This window comes from Erpetoichthys calabaricus, chromosome 10 (assembly GCF_900747795.2).
Source record: "Erpetoichthys calabaricus chromosome 10, fErpCal1.3, whole genome shotgun sequence".
In the NCBI taxonomy this organism is placed as follows: domain Eukaryota; kingdom Metazoa; phylum Chordata; class Cladistia; order Polypteriformes; family Polypteridae; genus Erpetoichthys; species Erpetoichthys calabaricus.
This window is the reverse complement of record NC_041403.2, coordinates 150,390,479-150,415,024: the sequence shown is the minus strand read 5'-3', so window position 1 is coordinate 150,415,024 and position 24,546 is coordinate 150,390,479. Positions and strand designations below refer to the sequence as shown.

The 24,546-nt window shown below is 41.5% G+C and overlaps 2 protein-coding genes across 4 annotated transcripts in view; both read right to left on the bottom strand.

The window, feature by feature from the left end:
• The window catches only part of rprd1b (regulation of nuclear pre-mRNA domain containing 1B), a 1,182,184-nt gene that overhangs the window by 712,787 nt on the left and 444,851 nt on the right, over positions 1-24,546 (bottom strand). The window lies entirely within an intron of this gene.
• Positions 1-24,546, bottom strand: part of LOC114658453 (disks large-associated protein 4-like) — an 894,521-nt gene that overhangs the window by 541,298 nt on the left and 328,677 nt on the right. For both annotated transcript variants that reach the window (XM_051932531.1, XM_028810525.2), the window contains exon 3: positions 175-252. The gene's annotated coding sequence lies outside the window, so the exon portion shown is untranslated. The remainder of the gene's footprint in view (positions 1-174; positions 253-24,546) is intronic.

Sequence of the window (24,546 nt, the reverse complement as noted above, 5' to 3'; positions counted from 1 at the left end):
CAGCCACTACCACTGCGCCACCATGCCACCTCTATAAAAACATTTAAAACAAAAAGCAACTGTGACACGCTTAAAGAAAATCAACACATTGGCACATAATTCACCAACACCTTACTGTTTGCATACAGGTCAGTAAAAACATAATGCAATTACAGTGTTTAATGTGGTTCTTACCTGATTTTCCCACACCGTTCTTAGAATAAGTCCTCATTTAATGTAATTTAATTTGATGTGTCCACCAGTGTGAATAATCTAAAAAAGAAAATGAAATACTTTTATTAGAATAGTAACCATTTCTTAACACTTACGCTGTTTGTAGTTTTACACACTTTTGCTTTTTAGTTATACAGCGTTTGTTCCTGCAGCATTAGACGTAATCTATGCACTAATCCAGGATGGGATATTGGCAAACGCTGTGCCTCGCTGGCCTGGGTCCAGGCAAGGTAGTGTTGGCAGAGGACTTGCTGATGGTGCTGTACGTCATGACTGGCTTGTTGGTAAGGTAACCCTCAGTGTTTCAGATAGATAGATAGATAGATGGATGTGAAAGGCACTATATGATAGATAGATAGATAGATAGATAGATAGATAGATAGATAGATAGATAGATAGATAGATAGATAGATAGATAGATAGATAGATAGATAGATAGATAGATAGATAGATAGATACTTTATTAATCCCAAGGGGAAATTCACATACTCCAGCAGCAGCATACTGATAAAAACAATATTAAATTAAAGAGTGATAAAATGCAGGTATAACAGACAGCAACTTTGTATAATGTTAACGTTTACCCCCGGAGTGGAATTGAAGAGTCGCATAGTGTGGGGAGGAACGATCTCCTCAGTCTATCAGTGGAGCAGGACGGTGACAGCAGTCTGTCGCTGAAGCTGCTCCTCTGTCTGGAGATGATCCTGTTCAGTGGATGCAGTGGATTCTCCATAATTGACAGGAGCCTGCTCAGCGCCCGTCACTCTGCCAGCAGATGTCAAACTGTCCAGCTCCATGCTGGGCATCATGGCGCCGCAGATGGCAGCCTCGGTGCCTTGTTCCTTGGTGCTTTCTCTGTTTTTGTTTGTTCAGTGATAAGCTGTCCCCCTCTGATCACATACAGCAGAGAGGAACTCTTACACATCGGTCAATTCGCTGGTGAAATTTTTTCACTGTCTTTCACTCAAACAGAATACTTTACAAAACTTTTAGTCGGAGGAGCAGCCGCCCTTTACGGAATTAGAAGGAGACGCCGACGAGGGAAGCGAGCCAGAGCACTTGTTAAACTGCACCACCGAGGATTTCGAACTGCGCTCCCTTCAATACACCTGGTGAACGTCCGCTCTTTGGCCAACAAGATGGACGAACTGCTACTGTTAAACAGAATAAACACGGACTTTTCCAGATCTGCCGTCCCGTGCTTCACTGAAACCTGGCTTGGTGAGCACATCCCCGATAGCGCATTATACCTGCCGAGCTTCCAACTTCTCCATGCGGACCGCGTCATGGAGCTCTCGGGGAAAACGAAAGGAGGCGGAATCTGTTTCTACATAAATGAAGGTTGGTGTACAGATGTCACAGTACTAATCAAAACATGCAGCCCTCAGTTAGAGTCTTTTTTCATTGACTGTAAACCGTTCTATTCAACGTGGGAGTTTTCCTCGTTTATTCTGGTTGGTGTTTACATCCCACCTCAGGCCTGTGTTAGTGAAGCATTAAAACACCTGGCTGACCAGATAACTAACATGGAGCACAAACACCCGGACTCCCTGCTCATTGTTCTTGGTGATTTTAACAGAGCAAACCTCAGGCAAGAACTGCCAAAATTCAGTCAGCATATTAAGTGTCCTACCAGGGACAAAAACACACTGGACCACTGCTACACTACATTAAAGGATGCTTATCACTCTGTCCCTCGTGCTGCCCTGGGACTCTCTGACCACTGTTTGGTTCATCTTCTCCCGACTTACAGGCAGAACTTAAGATCTGCAAAGCCTGTGGTGAAAACGGTGAAGAGATGGACCAACGAGGCAAAGCTGGAACTACAAGCCTGCTTTGACTGTACTGATTGGAGTGTTTTTGAGTCTGCAGCGACAGACCTGGATGAGCTTACTGACACTGTGACATCCTACGTCAGTTTTTGTGAGGATATGTGTGTGCCCATGAAATCTTTTCGCACATACAACAACAACAAACCCTGGTTTACTACAAAACTCAGGCAGCTTCGTCAGGCTAAGGAGAAGGCCTACAGAAGTGGGGACAGAATCCTGTATAATCAGGCCAGAAACACATTGACAAAGGAGATCAGAGTAGCAAAGAGGTCCTACACTGAAAAGCTGGAAAATAGGTTTACAGCCAACGACCCTGCATCAGTGTGGAGAGGTTTGAAAGACATCACCAACTACAGGAAACCATCCCCCCATACTGAAGAGAACCATCAACTGGCCAACGAGCTGAATTTGTTCTACTGCAGGTTTGATAATCCCTCTTTCACACCTCTCACCCACGCCAATCAAAATACACTCCCAGCACTCACTACCAAGCCCCTGCCCCTCCCCACTGACACCATACCTGCACTCAGGATCTGTGAAGGGGACGTGAGTCAGCTCTTCAGGAGACAGAAGATCAGGAAGGCACCAGGTCCAGATGGTGTGTCACCCTCCTGTCTTAAAGTCTGTGCTGATCAGCTGGCCCCCATATTTACACAGATCTTCAACAGATCCCTGGAGCTATGTGAAGTTCCCTCCTGCCTTAAGCATTCCACAATTATCCCGGTTCCAAAGAAAACCTCCATCGCAGGGTTAAATGACTACAGGCCTGTCGCCCTGACGTCTGTGGTCATGAAATCCTTTGAAAGACTGGTGTTGACCTACCAGAAGGACATTACAGACCCCCTGCTTGACCCCCTACAGTTTGCTTACTGAGCAAACAGGTCAGTGGATGATGCAATCAACATGGGATTGCACTACATCCTGCAACATCTCGACTCTCCAGGGACATATGCTAGGATCCTGTTTGTGGACTTCAGCTCGGCGTTCAATACTATCATTCCAGAAGTCCTCCACACCAAGCTCACTTGGCTCACTGTACCAGCTCCCATCTCCCGGTGGATCAAAAACTTCCTGACAGATAGGAAGCAGCAAGTGAGACTGGGAAAAATCACATCCAGCACACGAACAGTCAGCACTGGCGCCCCCCAGGGATGTGTCCTCTCTCCTCTGCTCTTCTCCCTCTACACAAATGACTGCACCTCAAGAGACCCGTCTGTTAAAATCCTGAAGTTCACAGATGATATGACAGTCATTGGCCTCATCAAGGATAGTGATGAGTCTGTATACAGACGAGAGGTCGAACAGCTGGCCCTCTGGTGTGGTCAAAACAACCTGGAGCTGAACAAGCTTAAAACTGTGGAGATGACAGTGGACTTCAGGAGGAGCTCCCCAGTGCTGCCCCCTCTCACACTACTCAACAGCATTGTGTCTGCTGTGGAAAACTTTAGGTTTCTGGGATCCACAATTTCCCAGGACCTAAAGTGGGAACTAAACATAAACACAATTGTTAAAAAGGCCCAGCAGAGGTTGTACTTCCTGCGCCAGCTCAGGAAGTTCAACCTACCTCAGGAGCTGCTCATCCAATTTTACTCTGCAGTAATCCAGTCTGTTCTCTGTTCATCTATCACAGTCTGGTTTGGCTCAGCCACAAAACAGGACAGGAACAGACTTCCACGGACAGTCAGGATTGCAGAAAAAATCATTGGTGTTGATCTGCCCTCTATTCAAGACTTATACAGATCTTGAGTCAGGAAACGGGCAGAAAACATCATTGCAGACCCATCACACCCTGGTTACAACCTTTTTCAACTTCTTCCCTCTGGTAGGCGCTACAGAGCACTGTACGCCAAAACTACCAGACATGTGAACAGTTTCTTTCCTCAGGCCATTACTCTCATGAACACTTAAGTCAATCTCACAGCATCAGGGACAATACTAGGTAAAACCGGAGTCCAATTCCTTGTATGTGTACATATACTTGGCCAATAAAGCTGATTCTGATTCTACAATAGAGCCTGCCTTTCTCACCAGTTTGTCCAGGCGTGAGGCGTCCCTCATCTTTATGCTGCCTCCCCAGCACACCACCACGTAGAAGAGGGCGCTCGCCACAACCGTCTGATAGAACATCTGCAGCATCTTATTGCAGATATTGAAGGATGCCAGCCTTCTAAGACAGTAGAGTCGGCTCTGTACTTTCTTGAACAGGAATATCAGTATTGGCAGTCCAGTCCAATTTATCATCCAGCTGCACTCCCAAGTATTTATAGGTCTGCACCCTCTGCACACAGTCACCTCTGATGACTTCATATGGCCATGACATAGGAGTCATTCACTAGTCATTGTCACAGCAATCATGTCATTACATGTGCCAGGTGACAGTGGCTACCTACTCTGACACTGGCACCTTATGTATCATTCTGACCCCCCAAAGTGCAGAGTAGAGGTGCAACAATGCCATGCCTGCTCTTGCCCACTAAGTCATGTAGAGCACCATAGGACTCCACAAATGCAGGTGGCGGTTATGCTGTGGTCACCAAGCATCAGGTGGGCGGCTGCTCTTCCTTCCAATGAAGTTCTGTAGCATCATCATTGCATATTTATGAGGTTGATTAGCATACTCCATATATGGTTGTTTCAGGCTGGCAGCCTGGTGCTCTTCGAGGCACATTCACAGATTCATATTTACAAGATGATTGTAGTTTCTGGGTAAATTGCATACAAATGTGCAACACCAGATTTGATCATTTTTTTGTGCCATTCATATTTTCCTGTTTTTTGCAGTATGCATGCTTTCGTGCTCAAATTCATGCAAAGTTGTATAAAGGAGACCTCAGGGTAGGATTAAAATGCCTGTGAAGAGACAACACTAATCACTGCAGCCTCGTGCCTCCCGTTTTGTTCATTTTTAAGTTTTTAAATCACACTTTAAATTTCTAAAAATATTTTAGCAAAAAACTGTGCAACCTGCACATTTTTAAAATCTTTCTGGCTTTTGGTAGTCTTTCCCTATGTCTGCCTGGTGAAGCTTCACTTTGTCACAAAACCTTTTATTCTCTTCTGCAATTCAGAATATCAGTTCATCTGAAAAGGCTGTCAGCTCTTTCTTCCTTTTAGTCAACACCTTCATTCATTTCTAAACCGACTTCTTCCAAGACAGTGCGGCAAGCAGAGCCATGCGGTGAATGCCAGACAGTCCCAATTTCATTTTATGTTATTATTTATCTTTTTATTTTTTTACAGGACTATTCACCGAGAATACGCTCAGAACTATAATGCAATAACGGAACAAGTCAAACATTCTCCTGTATCATTTACATACATGATAACACACATTAAGTTAAAAAGACATGTTTTATGGCAATTTCATTAACGTAAAACCATGACAATATACATCTATCACCATTATAATTGTGATCTCACCTACACCAAGCCAACTTGAAGTCAGGAAGGTGCACAGCTTAGGCGTGTAGAAGGATAAAGGAGTACCCGGTGAAAATGAACGTCAGGAGAAGATGCAATGCAACTCCACACAGGCAGGACTAACCAGTGTGCTACCCCACCGTCCCAATAGCCTCCTGTGAATATTAAATTCAGTTCATCACTTAATTTTCTAATTTGATGCCAAGTCATTACTAACTTCTTAATTTGTGTGCAACGTATCTGGGGAATGACTCAACTAGTAACCTACTTTCATTTTTTTTTTTATGTATTTACCTTTCCAGACCTTGTGATGGTGTTCTTATTCATTCATCTATTGATTTTCATCGCTGGCTTTTTCCTTTGTTTGATTTATTTTTGGTTTTGAGGCAAAGTTGCTAACGGTACCGTATGTGATGACTGGTTCAGAGTTTCATATGGCCTTGTCATTGTAGTCACTCACATATCATTACATGAGCCAGGTGACAGTGGCTACTCGCTCAGACACTGGCACCTTATGCCTTACCCTGGGGGTGTCAAACTCTGGGCCTGGAGGGCCGCAGTGGCTGCAGGTTTTCATTCTGACCCTTGTCCTAATCAATGACCACTTTTCACTGCTAATTAACTTCTTCTCCCTTCATTTTAATAGCCCTGATTTTAAGGATTCAGTGAATTCCCCTGAATGTATTCCTTTCTTCATTAAATGGCAGCCGAAATAAAATGAAATGTGAAATGAGCCAACAGATGACCATTAAAACAATTTCACTCCAACCAATCTCTTATTGAGAAGCTGATTCTTGCTGTTAATTAAACCCGTTATTTAATTGAATGGCTTGTTGCTGCTCTCATTCTGCCACAGCAGACATTTCCAAAACTGTTCATTTTTCTGTTTTTTCTAAGAACACTGTCAAAATGTTTTGGTGACCTGAGCAATCAACCTTACCAAGACCATCACCTTTCTTTATTTTTAGATAATGTGTGATGAGCACAGGTAAGATAATAATAGCGATGGTCATGTGGCAGCTTGTTTTGCTTCTCATTACTGTTTGGCTGCTAATTAAGGAAAGAAACAATTATGGGACATGAGTCCTGTCCTGTGGTGGGTTGGCACCCTGCCTGGGATTGGTTCCTGCCTTGTGCCCTGTGTTGGCTGGGATTGGCTCCAGCAGACCCCCTTGACCCTGTGTTCGGATTCAACGGGTTGGAAAATGGATGGATGGATGGATGGACATGAGTCCAGTTAATTAGCAGCAACAACTGGTCACTAATGAAGAAGATGGTTAGAATGAAAACCTGCAGCCATTGTAGCCCTCCAGGACTGGAGTTTGACACCCGTGCCTTACCCTGACCCCCCTGAGCACAGAGGAGGGGCTCTACAATGCCATGCATGCACCATAGGACTCCTCAAATGCAGGTGCGAGTTATGTCAGTGTCTCAGTAGGTCAAGTGAAAGGCTTCTCCACCATCCATTGAAGGTCTGTAGCATTGTGACTGCATATGTGTGACGTTGATTAGCATAGTCCATATGTGGTTATTTCAGGGTGGCACGGAGGTGCAGTTCAAGGCGCATTCACGTTTGCACGTTTACAAGATGATCATTCACTCATCCATTGATTTTCAAGGCTGGCTTATTCCATTGTGGGATCCTCAGAAGCCGAAGCCATTCCAAGCATTATGTTGCACAAGGTAGGAACCTTCACCCTAAGACATTAAAGGAATAATACACAATTTTGTTACTTACCTCAAATAGTTTGTAGTGAAGGCTAAATGCTTCATGTTTTCATACAGAAATAAATATAACAAAGTTTCTGATACATTAGATGTCTATTGTGGCTAACACTGAACAACGTCAAACAGCATCAAACATCAACGTCCATGTAACTTGCGTTGAATAACCCACATGTCCAGTCTTCCATTTGTATGTTCACAATGTTCCAAACACAAGTATCTTTACTAAAATATTGTTAAATAAACCACCTCCCGTTAAAATGCTCTAGATGTGACCAAGCATAGAAGCTGAAGATCCTCCTGCCCTGCTCATTCATTGGTTTGGAGTTCAGCTCAATCATTGGCTAACATTGCACTTCATGTGATGTCACCATTGCAATGTGTACTGAGAGAAGAACACTAAAGATTAAAAGTTAACGAGCAGAGAGTGAAACAAAATCAAGAGGAGACAATGCCTCGGACCTGTGCATATCTTAGATGCTTCAACAAGCAGGAGGTCGATTCACCTGCTGCTAAATAATCCTGACGTACTCCATTTGTGAACAGGAATATAAATGTAATTATGGGAGGCGGGTCTATTATTCTAGTTCTTGGTTATGTTTCATTTTCATTTATGAATAGGAATATAAACATAATGATGGGGGGTTGGGTCTACAGTTCTATTTCTTTGTTTTATTCCATTTTCATTTGTGAATAGGAATATAAATGTAATGATGTAACGTGGGTCTATTATTCTAGTACTTGGTTATGCTTCATTTTTCATTTGTGAATATGAATTGTAATGTAATGATGGAAGATGGGTCTATAGTTGTGGCCAAACATTTTTAGAATGACACAAATATTAAGTTTCACAAAGTTTGCCGCCTCAGTTTTTATGATGGCAATTTGCATCTACTCCAGAATGTTATGAAGAGCGCTCAGATGAATTGCAATGAATTGTAAAGTACCTTTTTGCCATGGAAATGAACTTCATCCCAAAAAACCTATTTCCACTGCATGTCAGCCCTGCCACAAAAGGACCTGCTGACGTCACTTCAGTGATCCTCTCGTTCACATGGGTGAGAGTGTCGACGAGAACAAGGCTGGAGGTCACTCTGTCATGCTGATTGAGTTAGAATAGGAGACTAGATGCTTTAAAAGAAGGGTGGTGCTTCCAGCAAGCAAATCCAGCAAGTGCCAGGACCACCTCCTATAGTGGATTTAGCTGTGGGCACCGCCAGTGCAGAGCTTGCTCAGGAAAGGCAGCAGGCAGGTGTGAGGGAGGCGAAGACTTTTGGAGGATGGCCTGGTGGGTGTCAAGAAGGGCAGCAAAGAAGCCAAGAAAAACATCAGGGACAGACTGATATTCTGCAAAAGGTACAGGGATTGGACTGCTGAGGACTGCTGGGGGAAAGTCATTTTCTCTGATGAATCCCCTTGCCGATTGTTTGGGTCATCCGGAAAAAAGAAAAGGTGAATTGCGCTACCATCAGTCCTGTGTCATGCCAACAGTAAAGCATCCTGAGACCACTCATGTGTGGAGTTGCTTTTCAGCCAAGGGAGTGCAGGGCTCACTCACAATTTGGCCTACGAACACAGCCATAAATAATAAGGAATGGTACCAAAACATCCTCTGAGAGCAACTTCTCCCATCCATTCAAGAACAGTTTGGTGACCAACAATGAACAATCCAGCATGATGGAGCACCGGGCCATGAGACAAAAGTGATAACAAAGTGGATCGGGGAACAAAACATCGAAATTTTGGGATCATGACCAGGAAACTCCCCAGATGTTAATCCCATTGAGAACTTGTGGTCAATTCTCAAGAGGTGGGTGGACAAACAAAAACCCACCAATTCTGACAAACTCCAAGCATTGATTCTGCAAGAATGAGCTGCCATCAGTCAGGATTTGGCCCAGAAGTTATTTGACAGCATGCCAGGGTGAATTGCAGAGGTCTTGAAAAAGAAAGAAGGGCCAACACTGCAAATATTGACTCTTTGCAAAAACTTAATGTAATTGTCGATAACAGCCTTTGAAACTTATAAAATGTTTGTAATTCTACTTCAGTATACCATTGAAATATCTGACAAAAAGATCTAAAAACACTGAAGCAGCAAACTTTGTGAAATTCAATACTTGTGTCATTCTCAAAACTTTTGGCCACGACTGTACAGTTGTAGTTCTTGATTATGTTCCATTGTCATTTAAAAATATGAATATAAATGTAATGATGAAAGTTACTTGGTTATGTTCCATTTCATTCATAAGAAGATTTTCCAAACTGGTTTATGTGAATTTCCCCTTGGGATTAATAACGTATCTATCTATCTATCTATCTATCTATCTATCTATCTATCTATCTATCTATCTATCTATCTATCTATCTATCTATCTATCTATCTATCTATCTATCTATCTATCTATCTATCTATCTATCTATCTATCTATCTATCACAATTTTTGTAAAAATGCACACATTATGCACATTGTGAGCACATGACTGTACAACCTGACATGTGGATTATTCAGCCTGAGTAACGTGATATTTTTTTTCATGGCTGCCTTTGGTACTGTTTGATGTTGTCCAAGCTTTGGTCACCATAGACACCTATTACATTAGAATATTTTTTTTAATCTGTGTTCTGCATGAAAACATGATTAATTTTTCTCGCCCATCATTACAAATTACATGGGGTAAGTAAAATGAAAACAACGTATAATTCTATTAATGCTTTGATTGTCCAAATTTCTTCTGTAATCTTTCTCTTAGTTTTCAAGTTGTCTACATCACAGGTTCTTACACTACAGTATGTTGTTTGAATTTGGGTCGCATAGTGCCGTGATTCACAATAGTACTCAAAGGGAAAAGGTCATGTGTAGTGTGCAGAGGGTCTTGTGATGGTTTGCCGCGAGCAATTCAAGCAAACACCACTCTTCCAGTACAACCTGCATCAGGAGTTCTCCAAATCGGTTGATGGTCTGCGGCTATCCTGGGTATCGAGGACAGAATTAAAAGCCAAAATTGGGTAGTGAGAAAAAAACGTTTAAGCACCAATTGTCTACATGATTCATTTGATGGACATATCTTGTTACATATACAAAATGCTCTCTCTTGTGGAAGACATATTTTATTGAAATCCTCCACTAAATACTGTGGAAATCAAGGCAATGAAAATGTAATTTGTCTTAATGGTTAGCCTCCTTGCTCCAAATCTTGGGCTCATTTCCCTGCCCTGGTGTGTTGTTTTCACATTTTCTGTTGCTCTGTATGTTCACCGTTTTAAGATGAATATCCTTCCTAAACTTCTCTTTTTATTTCAAAACATTCCAATATATATCAATAAATTGTTTTTTAAACAGTTAGATTCAATAATAACCTCATTCATTTGGAACTCAAAACACCCACGTATCCGAAGAGCGACCCTACAAAGACCTCAGGCAGAAGGTGGCATGGCTTTACCTAATTTTCAGTTTTATTACTGGGCAGCAAACATACAAGCCATAAAAACCTGGACACAAATAAATGCACATACCCAGGCTTGGTCTGCAATAGAAGTAAAATCCTGTAGTACTTCTTTATATTCCCTGCTCTGCTCTCCAATAAATGAAAGTTATTGCAAATATACTAATAACCCAATTGTGCTTTACTCACTCAGAATATGGAACCAAATTAGAAAGCATTTTAAGGTGGAAAATCTTTTATCTGCGGCACCTCTGCAAGAGAACCACCTCTTTCAACCTTCGCAAATATATCCAGTTTTTAATACCTGGAAAAGTTTTGGGATTAAAATGCTCAGAGATCTTTATATAGACAACATATTTACATCTTTTGAACAATTACGTTCAAAATTCAACCTCCCAGCTACACATTTCTTTTACTATCTTCAAATTAGAAATTTTGTTAAACAGAAATTGCCCGATTTCCCCCACCTTGCACCCTCCACAATGCTGGAAAAAATACTGCTCAATTTTGAGGAAACAAACACTATTTCCGCAATATATAAAATCTTATTAGAGTCCCTACCTTTCAAAGATCCAAGAGGACATTGGGAAGAAGATCTCTTAATCAATATATCAGAAAAGGAGTGGAAGGTAGCAAAGCAGAGAATTCACTCAAGTTCTATATGCGCAAAGCATAGAATTATTCAACTAAAAATTATATATCGAGCTCATCTGTCTCGCTTAAAACTGTCCAAAATCTTTCCAGGGCAGGATCCAACCTGCGAGCGCTGCAACCAAGCTCCTGCCTCACTGGGTCACATGTTCTGGGCCTGCACCAAACTAACATCATTTTGAACAAAAATTTTTAAGTGCCTCTCAGACAGCCTTAGTATCACAATCCCTCCTAACCCATTAACAGCTGTGTTCGGTGTTCTTCCAGATGGACTTGAATTGGAGAAGGACAAGCAAACGGTGATTGCATTCACTACACTTTTGGCACGCAGACTTATTTTGTTAAATTGGAAGAATCCTAATTCTCCTCTTATAAGTCAGTGGGAAACCGATGTTTTATATTATTTGAAATTGGAAAAAATCAAATTTTCAGTTAGAGGATCTGTACAAAATTTTTTCAAAACATGGCAGGATTTAATCAATATTATTTTAGAATAAGAGAAATAACTATTATCGCATTTAACTCCCTTCTCCATCTCTTATTTACATAGATATTTACTTCTCCCTTTCTTTTGTTTAATGTTGCCTTATTAAAAAAGCCTAAAGCAATTTTCCTTTAGCTAAGCTCTCCTTCTCAGGGGTGGGGTTTGATTAGTCTTCAGATTTGTTGGGTTATAAATTGATCTGTTTGTATGGAATGATTACAATGAAAATTAATAAAATAAAAATATTATATGTATGTTCACTGTTTTCTCTTTCTATTAAAAATAAGGTGACTCTAGATTGGCCTGGTGCAGACTTGTGCATTACTGGAGCAGTATGTTGATCCTACCTATACCTTGTAACCCTATCATAACAAAGCAGGTGTCAGAATTTATAAACGATTTCCAACATTGATATCCAAACGCAGCGGTCCACATCAGAAGTGTAAAAGAGACATGGATCACTACACCGAGACGAAAATTTCAAAGGAAAGGGCGGAATGTGTTTGTATTAATGCACAAACAGTGACAATGTAATTGCCGACTGCCATCTCCAGAAAAGCCTGGCAAGTGACATTGTCAAGCAGCCAGAACTAATCTGCAGATCATCATCTAGATTTGATTTTTCTGGTCCAGGTTTTTCAGTGAATCTTATTCTAACAGTGGCTTTGTTGCCATTCTTATTCGGTTGGAGGATACGATTTAAAGTTAAATCTAGGAGATAAAAAATGATAACTTAGTACTGCTTCATTGAGTACACAATACAGGAGGATGACCTGTTAAACAAAATGCTGTGTTTGGATCTAACAGCGAGGACTAAAAATACTGGAACATAAACTGACAAAATAAGGTGATGTTGTTAGTGCCAGGACATTTCCATTAAAGTTCAGACGGACCAAATTAATTCATCAAGTGGCAAAGACTTACAAACTTTAGAAAATGGATGTCAGATGTGGCCTAATTCGGTAACACTAACGACCAATAGATTGTGTGTTAAAGCGTAGGGAGATCAGTAACTTTAAAACAGTAGATAGAAAAGTGAGCGCAAAGTAAAGTTTTGTAAAGTTTGGATGGTCTTTAATGCAAGCCGATGAAGGAAACTGAAACAAGTGGCATAAGGAAGTAACATCTTGTCATTGACCGAGGGAACACACTGCTTAGAGACGAAATGTTGGAGCACCAACCTGGTCACCTAGTCCAAAAACTAAGACAAGTTTTATTCTGAAACATACGCTACGGAAGAGCGTCTAGCCTCTGAGGTTACATGTGAAATGTGAGGGGCACTCGTACGCTAGCAGCACTGCTGCATTTGTCGCTAGCATATATGAAGCTGATTTCCCCCAATTGCACATGAACTTGATGTTAGCACGTTGTTCGAATTGCGACATTGTGCCAAATGACTATGCACATGTCAATTTAATAAGTAATTAAAACAAATACTACATGTCGAAACCAATCCAGACCTGTTGTAAGTGGTCTACAGACGTGCTGCGCTCCCCTCCACTACAATGTGTGTGTAATCTTATCTCTCACTCTCCTGCTATATCACATATTATTTATGTAACACACAGTAAGAAAGCTACTTAGTCTCTGAGGTTTTATTATAAAGCACACTTGAATTAAATGGAGCTTAACCTCTGAGGTTACATATAAAATACGACTATTGGCCTTCGTCATAGTTCAGTCCTCCTGGTTGAAGGGTAAGGTTTGGGAGGTCATGGCATGTGATGGATAAAAGGTCAGCTCCGACATCCCATATCTATTCAAGATTGCAGATAACTCCCGCCTATTGTTAGCAAAACCTTTTTTTAAAATACTATTCTGCTTAGAGATTTTTTTTACTGCATTTTTTCGGTTCCAATAGACTTTTTGGTTTTGTTGAAAGAACTTAGTCATACCCAGTTGTGATCTTTGCTTGATTTACGATTACATCTGTTTGTTTTGTCTTAGTAAGAGAGAATGGAAGAAATTTTAATTACAGGCTCAGGAAATGAAACCTGGTCCAAAGAATATGAACGGGTTAATACCAAAAAGATAAAGTGATCTTTTTGCCAAGCTAAAAAATGTAAGATGAGAATCAGGAACCAGATATACCAATGTAGGAAAGACACGAAGAATCACACATAAAATGTTTTTTTTTTTCTAAAAACATAGATAAATGAGAATCACACCAGTGGAAACTTTACAGGTCTCGATGTTGACAACACATCGTGAACTTGTCTACGCAACAGCTGGAACTTTTACAACAAAATGGCAGTGCTCGTGAGCCATCCAAAATGGCGTCACGGGAAGAAATAAATTAAATTTTAAAGGAAGTCAGAAAGAAAAATTAATATCAAATCAAATTCCCTGGTTATAAAATCCCACTTTAGCTGCGTAGATTGCCAAAAATGACAAAGAGAAATGCATACAAAATTAATAAAATGTACCAATTTTAACACTCTTCTTCTGGTTCACACCTTTTCTAAGTGCTGTTTTCTAGCTACTAGCCCAACGTGGCAGCAAATGCAGGTCTCCTCTTCTTTATCATCGGTGCTCCTTGTACCATATTACACTGCTTGCAATTCCAGCCCAGACCTGGTTCTCCTCTACACACTTGACCTGGGGTCTGACATGATCTTGTTTGATTGTCAATGAGTAGCGCTTGTCTGTGATGGTGGACACACAATGTATGTGAATGAGTAAACGAAAAGAAACCAACAACAGGTAGAAACCTTCTGGCTTGTAGCTTCAGTCCAGTCCATCTGTAAGGTCTCTAGCGGGCCTCGTGTGACAAAAATCTAAATTTACCAAATAATTAACGTTATTTTGACACTAAAATGCATTTATTAGTCATATACAGTAACTATATAACTTTGGCACACAAAGAAAGTAGAAAATTAAAATGAGCTTTTTGCTCTAATTCACTTTCCGATGAATTACTTCCATACTTACTTTGTTTAGTTTGAAAATGTCTTTTCAAATTAAACTCCTTAAAAACAGCAACACTGTCATGGCATATCAGGCACACTACTTTACTGTCAACATTTGCAAAAAAAAATACTTGTACGTCCATTCCTTGGTAAAAACACGACACTCATCTTCAATTGTACGCCTTTCACAGTAGCACTCATTGTTATGGATAACAAAATTTGGAATAAAATACAGTACTCGGATGACGACAGACGAATTTATCCAAATGATCCAAACACACACGCAAGAATACGTGTGCTAACATAGCAACTGGTCTCCTGACTACGTACAATCGAAACGTCAGTGTACGCGTATGATTACACACAGTACAACGTCCACTTATACCGTAAAGACAAGCTTATGCTTGTGCTCATGTTTCAAATCACCCACTGATTATGCATTTCTTTTATTGTTTTTGTTAATAAAATCACGAAAGATGTAAACTGTGCGTGGGCCACTCAAGTTGAGGTCAGTTTTGTTAGCAAAACCATGAAGGTTTTATGACATGGCCAAGAAGTACACTGACAAGTAAAACATTTGATATGTCGACTATCCTGGGCAAAAATCAGGAAAGAGAAATGGCTAGAGGGCAGAGTAAAATCAAAATCGGGAAAATCTGAAGCTAAAGATCTGTGCTGGTATCCAGAAGGTTGCCGGTTCGAATCCCCGTCACTGCCAAAAGAGATCCTACTCTGCTGGGCCCTTAGCAAGACCCTTAACCTGTAATTGCTCCAGGGGCGCTGTACACTGGCTGACCCTGTGCTCTGACCCCAAGGGGTATGGGAAAACTAACAAATTCCTAATACAAGAAATTGTACAATGTGAAATAAAGAACAATTTAAACACCAAAGTGCAAGAGGCTATAAATGAGAGTTAAAGGGCAAGTTAATTGTGACTGAATAAGCACGTGGTGACAGAGAGTGAGGATCCTGTATAAATATGACAGTGAATTAAGACGGTGAAATGGAAATCATTGCAGTTGACATGATTTATAGGAAACAGAGAATCCAGTCTAAAATGGTGAGAGCAAGGGTCAAAAACAATGAACAAGGCCTTCACTTTAAGAATTAAGTCAGCTTTAGCAACATGGCACTGTACCCCATGGGTTGTAATTAAATATGTAGTGAGCTGAGCCTTGGAAAAGGTGTAAGAATATCGATGAAAGTCTGACTGAGAACTGCTAGCTGTTCTGTATAACTGAATATTTGGCATAGAGAATCATTAGACTGGACTAGGAGATAAAAGACTCAGAGTCTCAGTCAAAAGTACTAGCAAAGGTCATTACTGAATACAAAATGTTCTAAAACTAAGTCCAATATGCAAACCAGAAATCAAAATGAAGAGCTACACTGGATGTATATATTCACGGCACCCACGAAAACCAACAGGGCGGCCCTACATAACCACAACTCCTCGGCTGCCCTACCACTATCCTAACGGGGAGTCACCAGAAGGGAAGCTGCCCTCCAGTGTACTAATGGAGCGAAATGAGCACATGAGGTAGCTTCCCAGTGCCCTTCACTCTCCTTGGCCTCCCCACTGGTAAAGGGAATACCAACAATCCACAGACAGCATTCATTCACAGTGTCCATCCATTCCAGCCAGGTTAGGCGCTCCCACTCATCCCCACTGCAGCACCAGTCTGGCTGCACCTTCCACTCTGCTGGCTGAGACTATCCCCTGTGCCAGCCAACCATCCAGGTAAGTAAATGTGGTCCGTCTTTATCAGGGTGACTGTCCATCTATGATACATTTCTCACTTTTGCAGAGCAAATTACCAGTCAACATAACATCCTCATTGTTTTAATGCTGTAGGAAGCTCACACAGACATGAGGAGAGTATATGAACTTATACATCAATAGGACAGTATTAGAACCCCTTAGACGTCCCCTTAGAAGGGAGGCAACAGTACTAACCATTTTTCCAGCGTGCCACCCCATAGGAACATGGTGTATGTTGCCAATTTGTGTTAAAATGTCCCATGCTTCATAGGTATTGGAGTTTTTAACTGTAAGAGAGCAGGTTTAATTCCCATCTCCCACTCTTTGTATGATGCTGAGCAAGATGCAGAACATGCCTGTGCTTCAAATATAAAAACAAATGGAACCAATTGTACCATAGCTCTGCACTTGTAAAACACCACTCTTTGAAAGGTGCCATATAAAATAACGGTGGCCTCTTTTCTTCCAAACTTCACTATAGCTCAGAATACATTAAAGAAACACCGATCTGCCACAACAACAAAATCACCTGCCTAATATTGTGTGTTCCCCCTGTGCCACCTAAACAGCTCTGACCCATCCAGGCATGGAATCCACAAGAGCTCTGAAGGTAACAGGCTCCAAAATATTAGCTGCAGATCCTTTAAGTCCTGTAAGTTTCGAGGAGTGGTCTTCTCAGATTGGTTTTGTTTTCCCAGCACATCCCACAGATGCTCAATCGGATTGAGATCTGGTGAATGTGGAGGGCAAGTCAACACCCTGAACTCTTTGTCATGATCCTGAACAATTTTTACAGTGTGGCAAGTCACATTTTCTGGCTGAAATAGGCCACTGCCACCAGGGAATACTATTGCCAGGAAGGGGTGTACGTCCATCCATCCATCCATTGTCTCCCGCTTATCCGAGGTCGGGTCGCGGGGGCAGCAGCTTGAGCAGAGATGCCTAGACTTCCCTCTCCTCAGCCACTTCTTCTAGCTCTTCCGGGAGAATCCCAAGGTGTTCCCAGGCCAGTCGAGAGACATAGTCCCTCCAACGTGTCCTGGGTCTTCCCCGGGGCCTCCTCCCGGTTGGACGTGCCCGGAACACCTCACCAGGGAGGCGTCCAGGAGGCATCCTGATCAGATGCCCGAGCCACCTCATCTGACTCCTCTCGATGCGGAGGAGCAGCGGCTCTACTCTGAGCCCCTCCCGGATGACTGAGCTTTTCACCCTATCTTTAAGGGAAAGCCCAGACACCCTGCGGAGGAAACTCATTTCAGCCGCTTGTATTCGCGATCTCGTTCTTTCGGTCACTACCCATAGCTCATGACCAGAGGTGAGGGTAGGAACATAGATCGACTGGTAAATTGAGAGCTTCGCCTTGTGGCTCAGCTCCTTTTCCACCACGACAGACCGATGCAGCGCCCGCATTACTGCGGATGCCGCACCGATCCGCCTGTCGATCTCACGCTCCATTCTTCCCTCACTCGTGAACAAGACCCCGAGATATTTAAACTCCTCCACTTGGGGCAGGATCTCGCTACCAACCCTGAGAGGGCACTCCACCCTTTTCCGGCTGAGGACCATGGTCTCGGATTTGGAGGTGCTGATTCTCATCCCAGCCGCTTCACACTCGGCTGCGAACCGATCCAGAGAGAGCTGAAGATCACGGCCTGATGAAGCAAACAGGACAACATCATCTGCAAAAAGCAGTGACCCAATCCTGAGTCCACCAAACCGGACCCCCTCAACGCCCTGGCTGCGCCTAGAAATTCTGTCCATAAAAGTTATGAACAGAATCGGTGACAAAGGGCAGCCCTGGCGGAGTCCAACTCTCACTGGAAACGGGTTCGACTTACTGCCGGCAATACGGACCAGGCTCTGGCAACGATCGTACAGGGACCGAACAGCCCTTATCAAGGGGGCCGGTACCCCATACTCTCGGAGTACCCTCCACAGGATTCCCCGAGGGACACGGTCGAATGCCTTTTCCAAGTCCACAAAACACATGTAGACTGGTTGGGCAAACTCCCATGCACCCTCCAGGACCCTGCTAAGGGTATAGAGCTGGTCCACTGTTCCGCGACCAGGACGAAAACCACACTGTGTACGTGATTTGCAAAAATCTTTAGGTAGGTGGGATGTGTCAAAGCAACCCCCACATGAATGCCAGGACCCAAGGTTTCACAGGAGAACTTTGCACAAAGCAACACACAACTTGTCATATTCCCAGAGTGCATCCTGCTATCATCGTTTCCCCAGGTAAATGACGCACACACACCCAGCTGTCCACATGATTGAAATGAAAAAATGATTCCTCAGATCAGGCCACATTTTTCTATTGCTTGATGGTCCAGTTCTGATGCCCATTGAAGGCATTTTTGACAGTGAACAGGGGTCAGCATGGTCACTCTGACCAGTCTGCGGCTACTTAGCCCTGTACATAGCAAGCTATAATGCACTGTGTGTTCTGACACTTTTCTCCCATGGCCAGCATTAAGTTTTTCAGCAATTTTTGCTACGCTAGCTATTCTGTGAAATCGGACTAGATGGGCTAGCCTTCACACCCCATGCACATCAGCATGCCTTGGTCACCCATGACCCTGTAACTAGTTCACCGGTTGTCTTTCCTTGGACCAATTTTAGTAGGTACTAACCACTGCAAACATCAAACACCTCACAAGGCCTACTGTTTTAAAGATGTTCTGACCCAGTTGACTAGCCATTCCAATTTGGTCCTTGTCACAGTCACTTAGATCCTTATGCCTGCCCTGACTGTTCACTTGATGCCTCATACAATATATATCACTTCAGCTGTCAGTGGTCTTAATGTTGTTGTTGGTAGGTGTATTGTTAAATGACTACCCACATCCAATTTTTTAACCTAACCTACTTTATTCTGTCTTCAAATGCCAAATGGATGGTTACTTAGAGGTCACAGCCCCACCATCATAGATAGTGACTCGTGTGTTTGTCATGTTTGATTGAAATTCTGTCGTCATGGTAACCAGCAACATACAGAACTCTGTACCTGCCTCAACTACAGGTCAGGTTAGGAAGTGTTCGAGGGACGGCGGCCAAGTTGGAGGTGAGCCCTGACAAATTTACTTGATGTTTTAAAAAAAAAATATGATAGCCTTTTAATCGCACTTTGCTACTGAGGCTTGGTGAAGCAACTTGCACCCACACACAGCTGGATACACAATGTTGTTTAAAGCAGATGAAACTTGGAAATAAAAATTTTACAAAGAACCAAGATTTTTTTTTTTTTTTTAGAGGACAAAGCCTACAATTTTTCCTCACCAAAAATAAATGATCATGTCCTTTTGAATATTCTCCTCCTCCCCAGCCCACTGAACCACTGAATTAGCTCTGACTGAATCTCATACTTGCTTTATTTCTGGAAAAGCCATTCATATTTCATGCATTTTTTATACAGTCATTTTCTGTTAGTCTTTGTATGATTTTTGTGAGATTTTATTAAGAAATGTTTATAGTGCCTACATTCAGCCATCTATAACAGAAGCAGTAGATTTCAATTTAGTGTCGTTTGGGCCAGAGGATATCTTGCAGGCATCAGCTGCTAAGCAGTAACAGCCCTAAATGGGGAGCCAACCCATTACAGGGCACACTCATCCATTAAAGAATACATTTAAGCTAACATATGGGATATTCACTCAGACATTGGGAAGAATATGAAAATTCCACAGAGGCATAATGATCTGGTCGGGATTTAAACTCAGGACAATGGAGCTTAGAGGTCATTAATGAGGTTTGTTCTCCTCATGGAAGTGATCCAGGTGCCACTCAACATGAGGTCATGATACAGTAAGGCTTCCTGAAGCCATGATGGACTGGGATTGCCAGGTTTGACCGCTGCCATGAGGTTCTTACTGTGCAACTCAATAGGGAATTGCTTGCAGCCTTGGCATTTTTTGTGTCATGGGATGTTAATAGTCAAGTACCAAGGATGGACTAGTGCAATGAAGATGCAAACATTAAGACTGGTGCCAATGATGTTCAGAAGTGCAATTCAATAAGTAAATAATCCCTAAAAATGAGTGTTCCTGTGTAAGTTAAAACCAATAAATAATTACATTCTTCCATAATATTAAAATCAATGTTAAAACACAGGTAAAATCAGGTTATCTGACTCTCTCCCGTCTTATCTGCTCACCAGCTTGGGTCTGCCCAGAAGCCAAGTTGCTCCTTTAATGGGTTTTAACCTAGCCACAACAGCTGATAACCCGCTGGGACATCCAAAGCCGGCATCCGTCACCCCACCACCATCCCTCAGTGTCTGTGAGATGTTCATCAAAGCCTTTGACCATTGCTCAGCAGAAGTCACCCGCCGTTGGAGTGCCATTAACCTCATTCCCTGCAGGGTGACCCAAGTGCCTTGCCTCCTGTCCACCACACTGTCCTAGTCTGCCAATTTTTTTCTTTGAACACTCCACACTTTCATCTTTGATTTTCTCCCACTTCTTTTCTTTCTTTTGTCTCTCTCTCCACTCTGTCCTGCTCAGACCTTTAATACTTTGTGGGTGTAGGTGCTTTCCATAATGGAATGCAGATCATCAATGAGGAAAGGTTGCACTGCTCACACTCACATGGGAATGAGTATTCATCCAAATCCTTCAGCTATATCACAGGAATGCCTTAAATTTTCCAGCTGATAAATGTCATGTGATAGGCCATTAGCCTAAATTTGGTCAAGATGAACAGGAATGCATTAATGCTAGGAGAGTTGGAACATGAAGTCAGATTTCAGATTGCTTTGCATAATTAAGTCGCTTTTAAGCTCCAAAGTCCAGGAAACAAACCTTGAGCTGGGTGTGGAATAAGTTCGGTACTTATGAGATTGAGTGATAATGATGTTTGTAACATTTTCATTTTGTTTTTACACATGCTTTCAATATGTTTTGAAAATTCGTAAAATGTCAGCACACCCTGGAGTTTTTTACAAAAATTACAGCTTCAGAAGAGCCTAGTGTCTTCCTCAGAAAATCTTTTTCTTCTCTTTAAGATTAGGAAGACATAATCTGCAACTAAGAAATAGGGCCATCTGGAAATTTTCACCAGAGTTTTGCTATTTTTGATGGGAATGCATAACAATATGATTCTTTGTACTATTTTGCACTTGCTGTTATTGATTTTGATGCAAATAAATACAGTCGACCCCTGCAATTCATGGGGTTTACGTTCCTAGAGCACCCATGAATTGAAAAAAATCACGAATTTTGTTGTGGTCAAAAAAAGCCTATAAATACCTATTTTTGTAGTTTAAACCCTAGATATGCCCCAGAAACACTTTCATTTCATTTCAAACTCAGCTTAATACATTACCCTAAAAAAAAAGAATGTAAAGGTAACCCCGTATACTGTACAGCAGTGTACTGCTTTGTCTCCCACAGTGCTAGAATGTAAAATATCGATGTTACCCCTATATGTACTGTAATTCATGCAAGTGCATTTTCTTTGGTATGTGCTATCATTTTCTTTTGTATAAGAAGGGTAAATACAGTAATAATTTATTTTAATAAAAAAACAGTAAAATGTATGGATACTCATCAATAATGGATGATATTAATTGAAGATGATGATGATGATGAATTAGCTGTGTGGTACAATGAAGACTGCACGTTGACAGTACGTTGATGACTGCACATCAAAGCAGAGGATTTACAGCTCCTCGGGTGGCGCCTCTTCTTCAGGTGTTTCAGGAGGAGTCGTATCTTCTGATGTGTCTTCTTCTGGTGAGGTTTTGTGCTGGCTTTTCTTGACAGGTTTGAGGAACATTGTGATGGGAAGTTGCTGTCATTGTTTCTTCATGGTGGCGAGGAGGGTTTTATATGTCTGAATGGCAGCATTGATGCCATTATTAACTTTGAGAGCCCGAGCCATATAGGGATCCCATGCTTAGGTTCATTGCCAGAAGCCTTAGAAGGTTCAGGGCGTTTGGGCGGCATCTTAGGGCTTTTAGAAGAACAAAACGAAAAAACACGAGAACACTCAGTGAAACACTCGAGATAGCTACACGTGGTAAACTGTTATGATGCGGAAATATTGGGCTGCATCTGCAGGAGATGCGTCACAGGGCAGCAGCCAATCAGCAGCAAGGAGAAATGAATAACGCTCTCGGACTGGCTACTTTCAAGCCACCCGCCTCTGAGTACAGGGGTACAATATTTCACCACCCCGAGCCACATTTTCCTTTATTGTTGCTTTGTGTTCTCTCTACAGTGCTTAAAAAAAAGGATACAGTATTATATTTTATATGGAAATTTATCTGAATTTACATTAATATTTATGGAGCCAAGGATCAGGCCTTCTTTGACCAGAATGATGTCAGAAATATCCTTCAACAAACTAACCAAAATAACATTGGGTCCAGACAGTATAAGTGGATGTCTACTTTACTCCTGTGCAGAGTATCGATTTCCAATATTCTATTCCATATCTGAGTTGACTTTAGAGTTACAGCAGATGCCTTATCTATGGAAACAGGCAAATTTTATTCCATTAGCAAAACTGTACATCCAAAAGCATAAAGCGACTTCAGACAGGTAGACTTAACTTTTTTTTTTTTTTAAAGATTTTATTAAATTAATTAAAATCAAATAACATTCCATACAAGCAAGTCAAGTTTAACAAAACTAGGTTCGAAACAAATCAACTCCCACCCATGAGTAATGAGTAAAACGTTAATAGTAAGAAAAATAAGTAAATAGATAAAAAAAGGGAAGAGAATCCGCTTCCTCAATTTAAATGATTATTCTAAAATATTATTGATTAGATCTTGCCAGGTTCTGAAAATGTTTAGTACAGATCCTGTAAGTGAGAATTTGATTTTTTTCCAATTTCAGATAATATATAATATCAGTTACCCATGCCCATAATTTCTCAGATCAGGAAATCTTTAGAGAAGTTGACAGAGACACCTACTAAACAAAACCAAAGTAACGAGATAAAAAAAGAAGTTGTCCAAAGAAGTTATAGAAAGCATTCCCGACCCTGCAAATGGCTAAGGAATCTCACCCAGAAGTGACCTCTTGCTTGAAATTAACAGCTTTTGGTCAATACGGCTCTGAACTCGGAGATTGGAGTTGAGCCCCACAAGGCTGGAGAGGGAAGTCGGCGAGACACACTGCAAACAGACTGGGCACAGAATTAAGGATAGACCTTGAGATGGAAAGTGGCATTTGAGGCCTAAGCAGAATCATCATTTTAGCACTTCAGAACTGTAAATTAAACAAAACTGTCAGCTAATCTGAAACTGTACGCCAAATTATTAGTTGAAAAAGAAATTGGCAAAAAGGGTCAATTACAAAAAATAAACATGAGACAAATGAAAAGCGATTTAGTTTTAGAGTTAATCCAGTAGCTTGTAGCAATGTTACAAAAATTAAACCCTGGTTTTCATCTTTCTGGCCATCGGCTCAATATTTGTGGTGCTTGTGGGAATTTACCCATGTATACCTGGAGGCAATGGATAAGACCGTGCTTGGTAGAGCTTTCCAGCTGCAGAAGACTGGCATTTCAGGTTGCTGAAACAATGGAAAGAGGAAATGATGTGTACAGAATTCAAGCGTGATTTTTGTTGAGAACTACTGCTAGCAAGTAAAGGAGAAAAACAAATCACGAGAAGCAGAAAAGAAGTAGGCAACTAAAAAAAAGATGAGGGTGAACTTCACCCATGGATATCTATTGTCTGAGGTAGCCACCTTGAAGTCGATACGTAAATGGATGGAAACTTATTGGAAAAGAGACCTGGGCTTCCATGAAAGGATTAGTTTGTTCTCGATTTGATCCCGTTGTTGAGTCCTGCTGTTCTGGCTATAATAATCAGCAAATCAGATTGGTCAGCTTGGACTGTTATCTCACAAAATGTAATAGAATAAGACATCTGCATTCTATGACATCGGACTGCACTTGAACATCCTGTTTTTTCTTTGTTATCAATGTTTGTAAAGAAATTTACTCCACGCAGGAATATCTATTGATTAGTTGCACAAAAAAGGTGGCCATTGTTAGGAAAGGGTTCACCTTTAGTGCACAATATTATTTTGTTGTAGGTGAAAATACGTAGGTATTGTTATGAGTGTTAATAGTGTGGCTTTATTG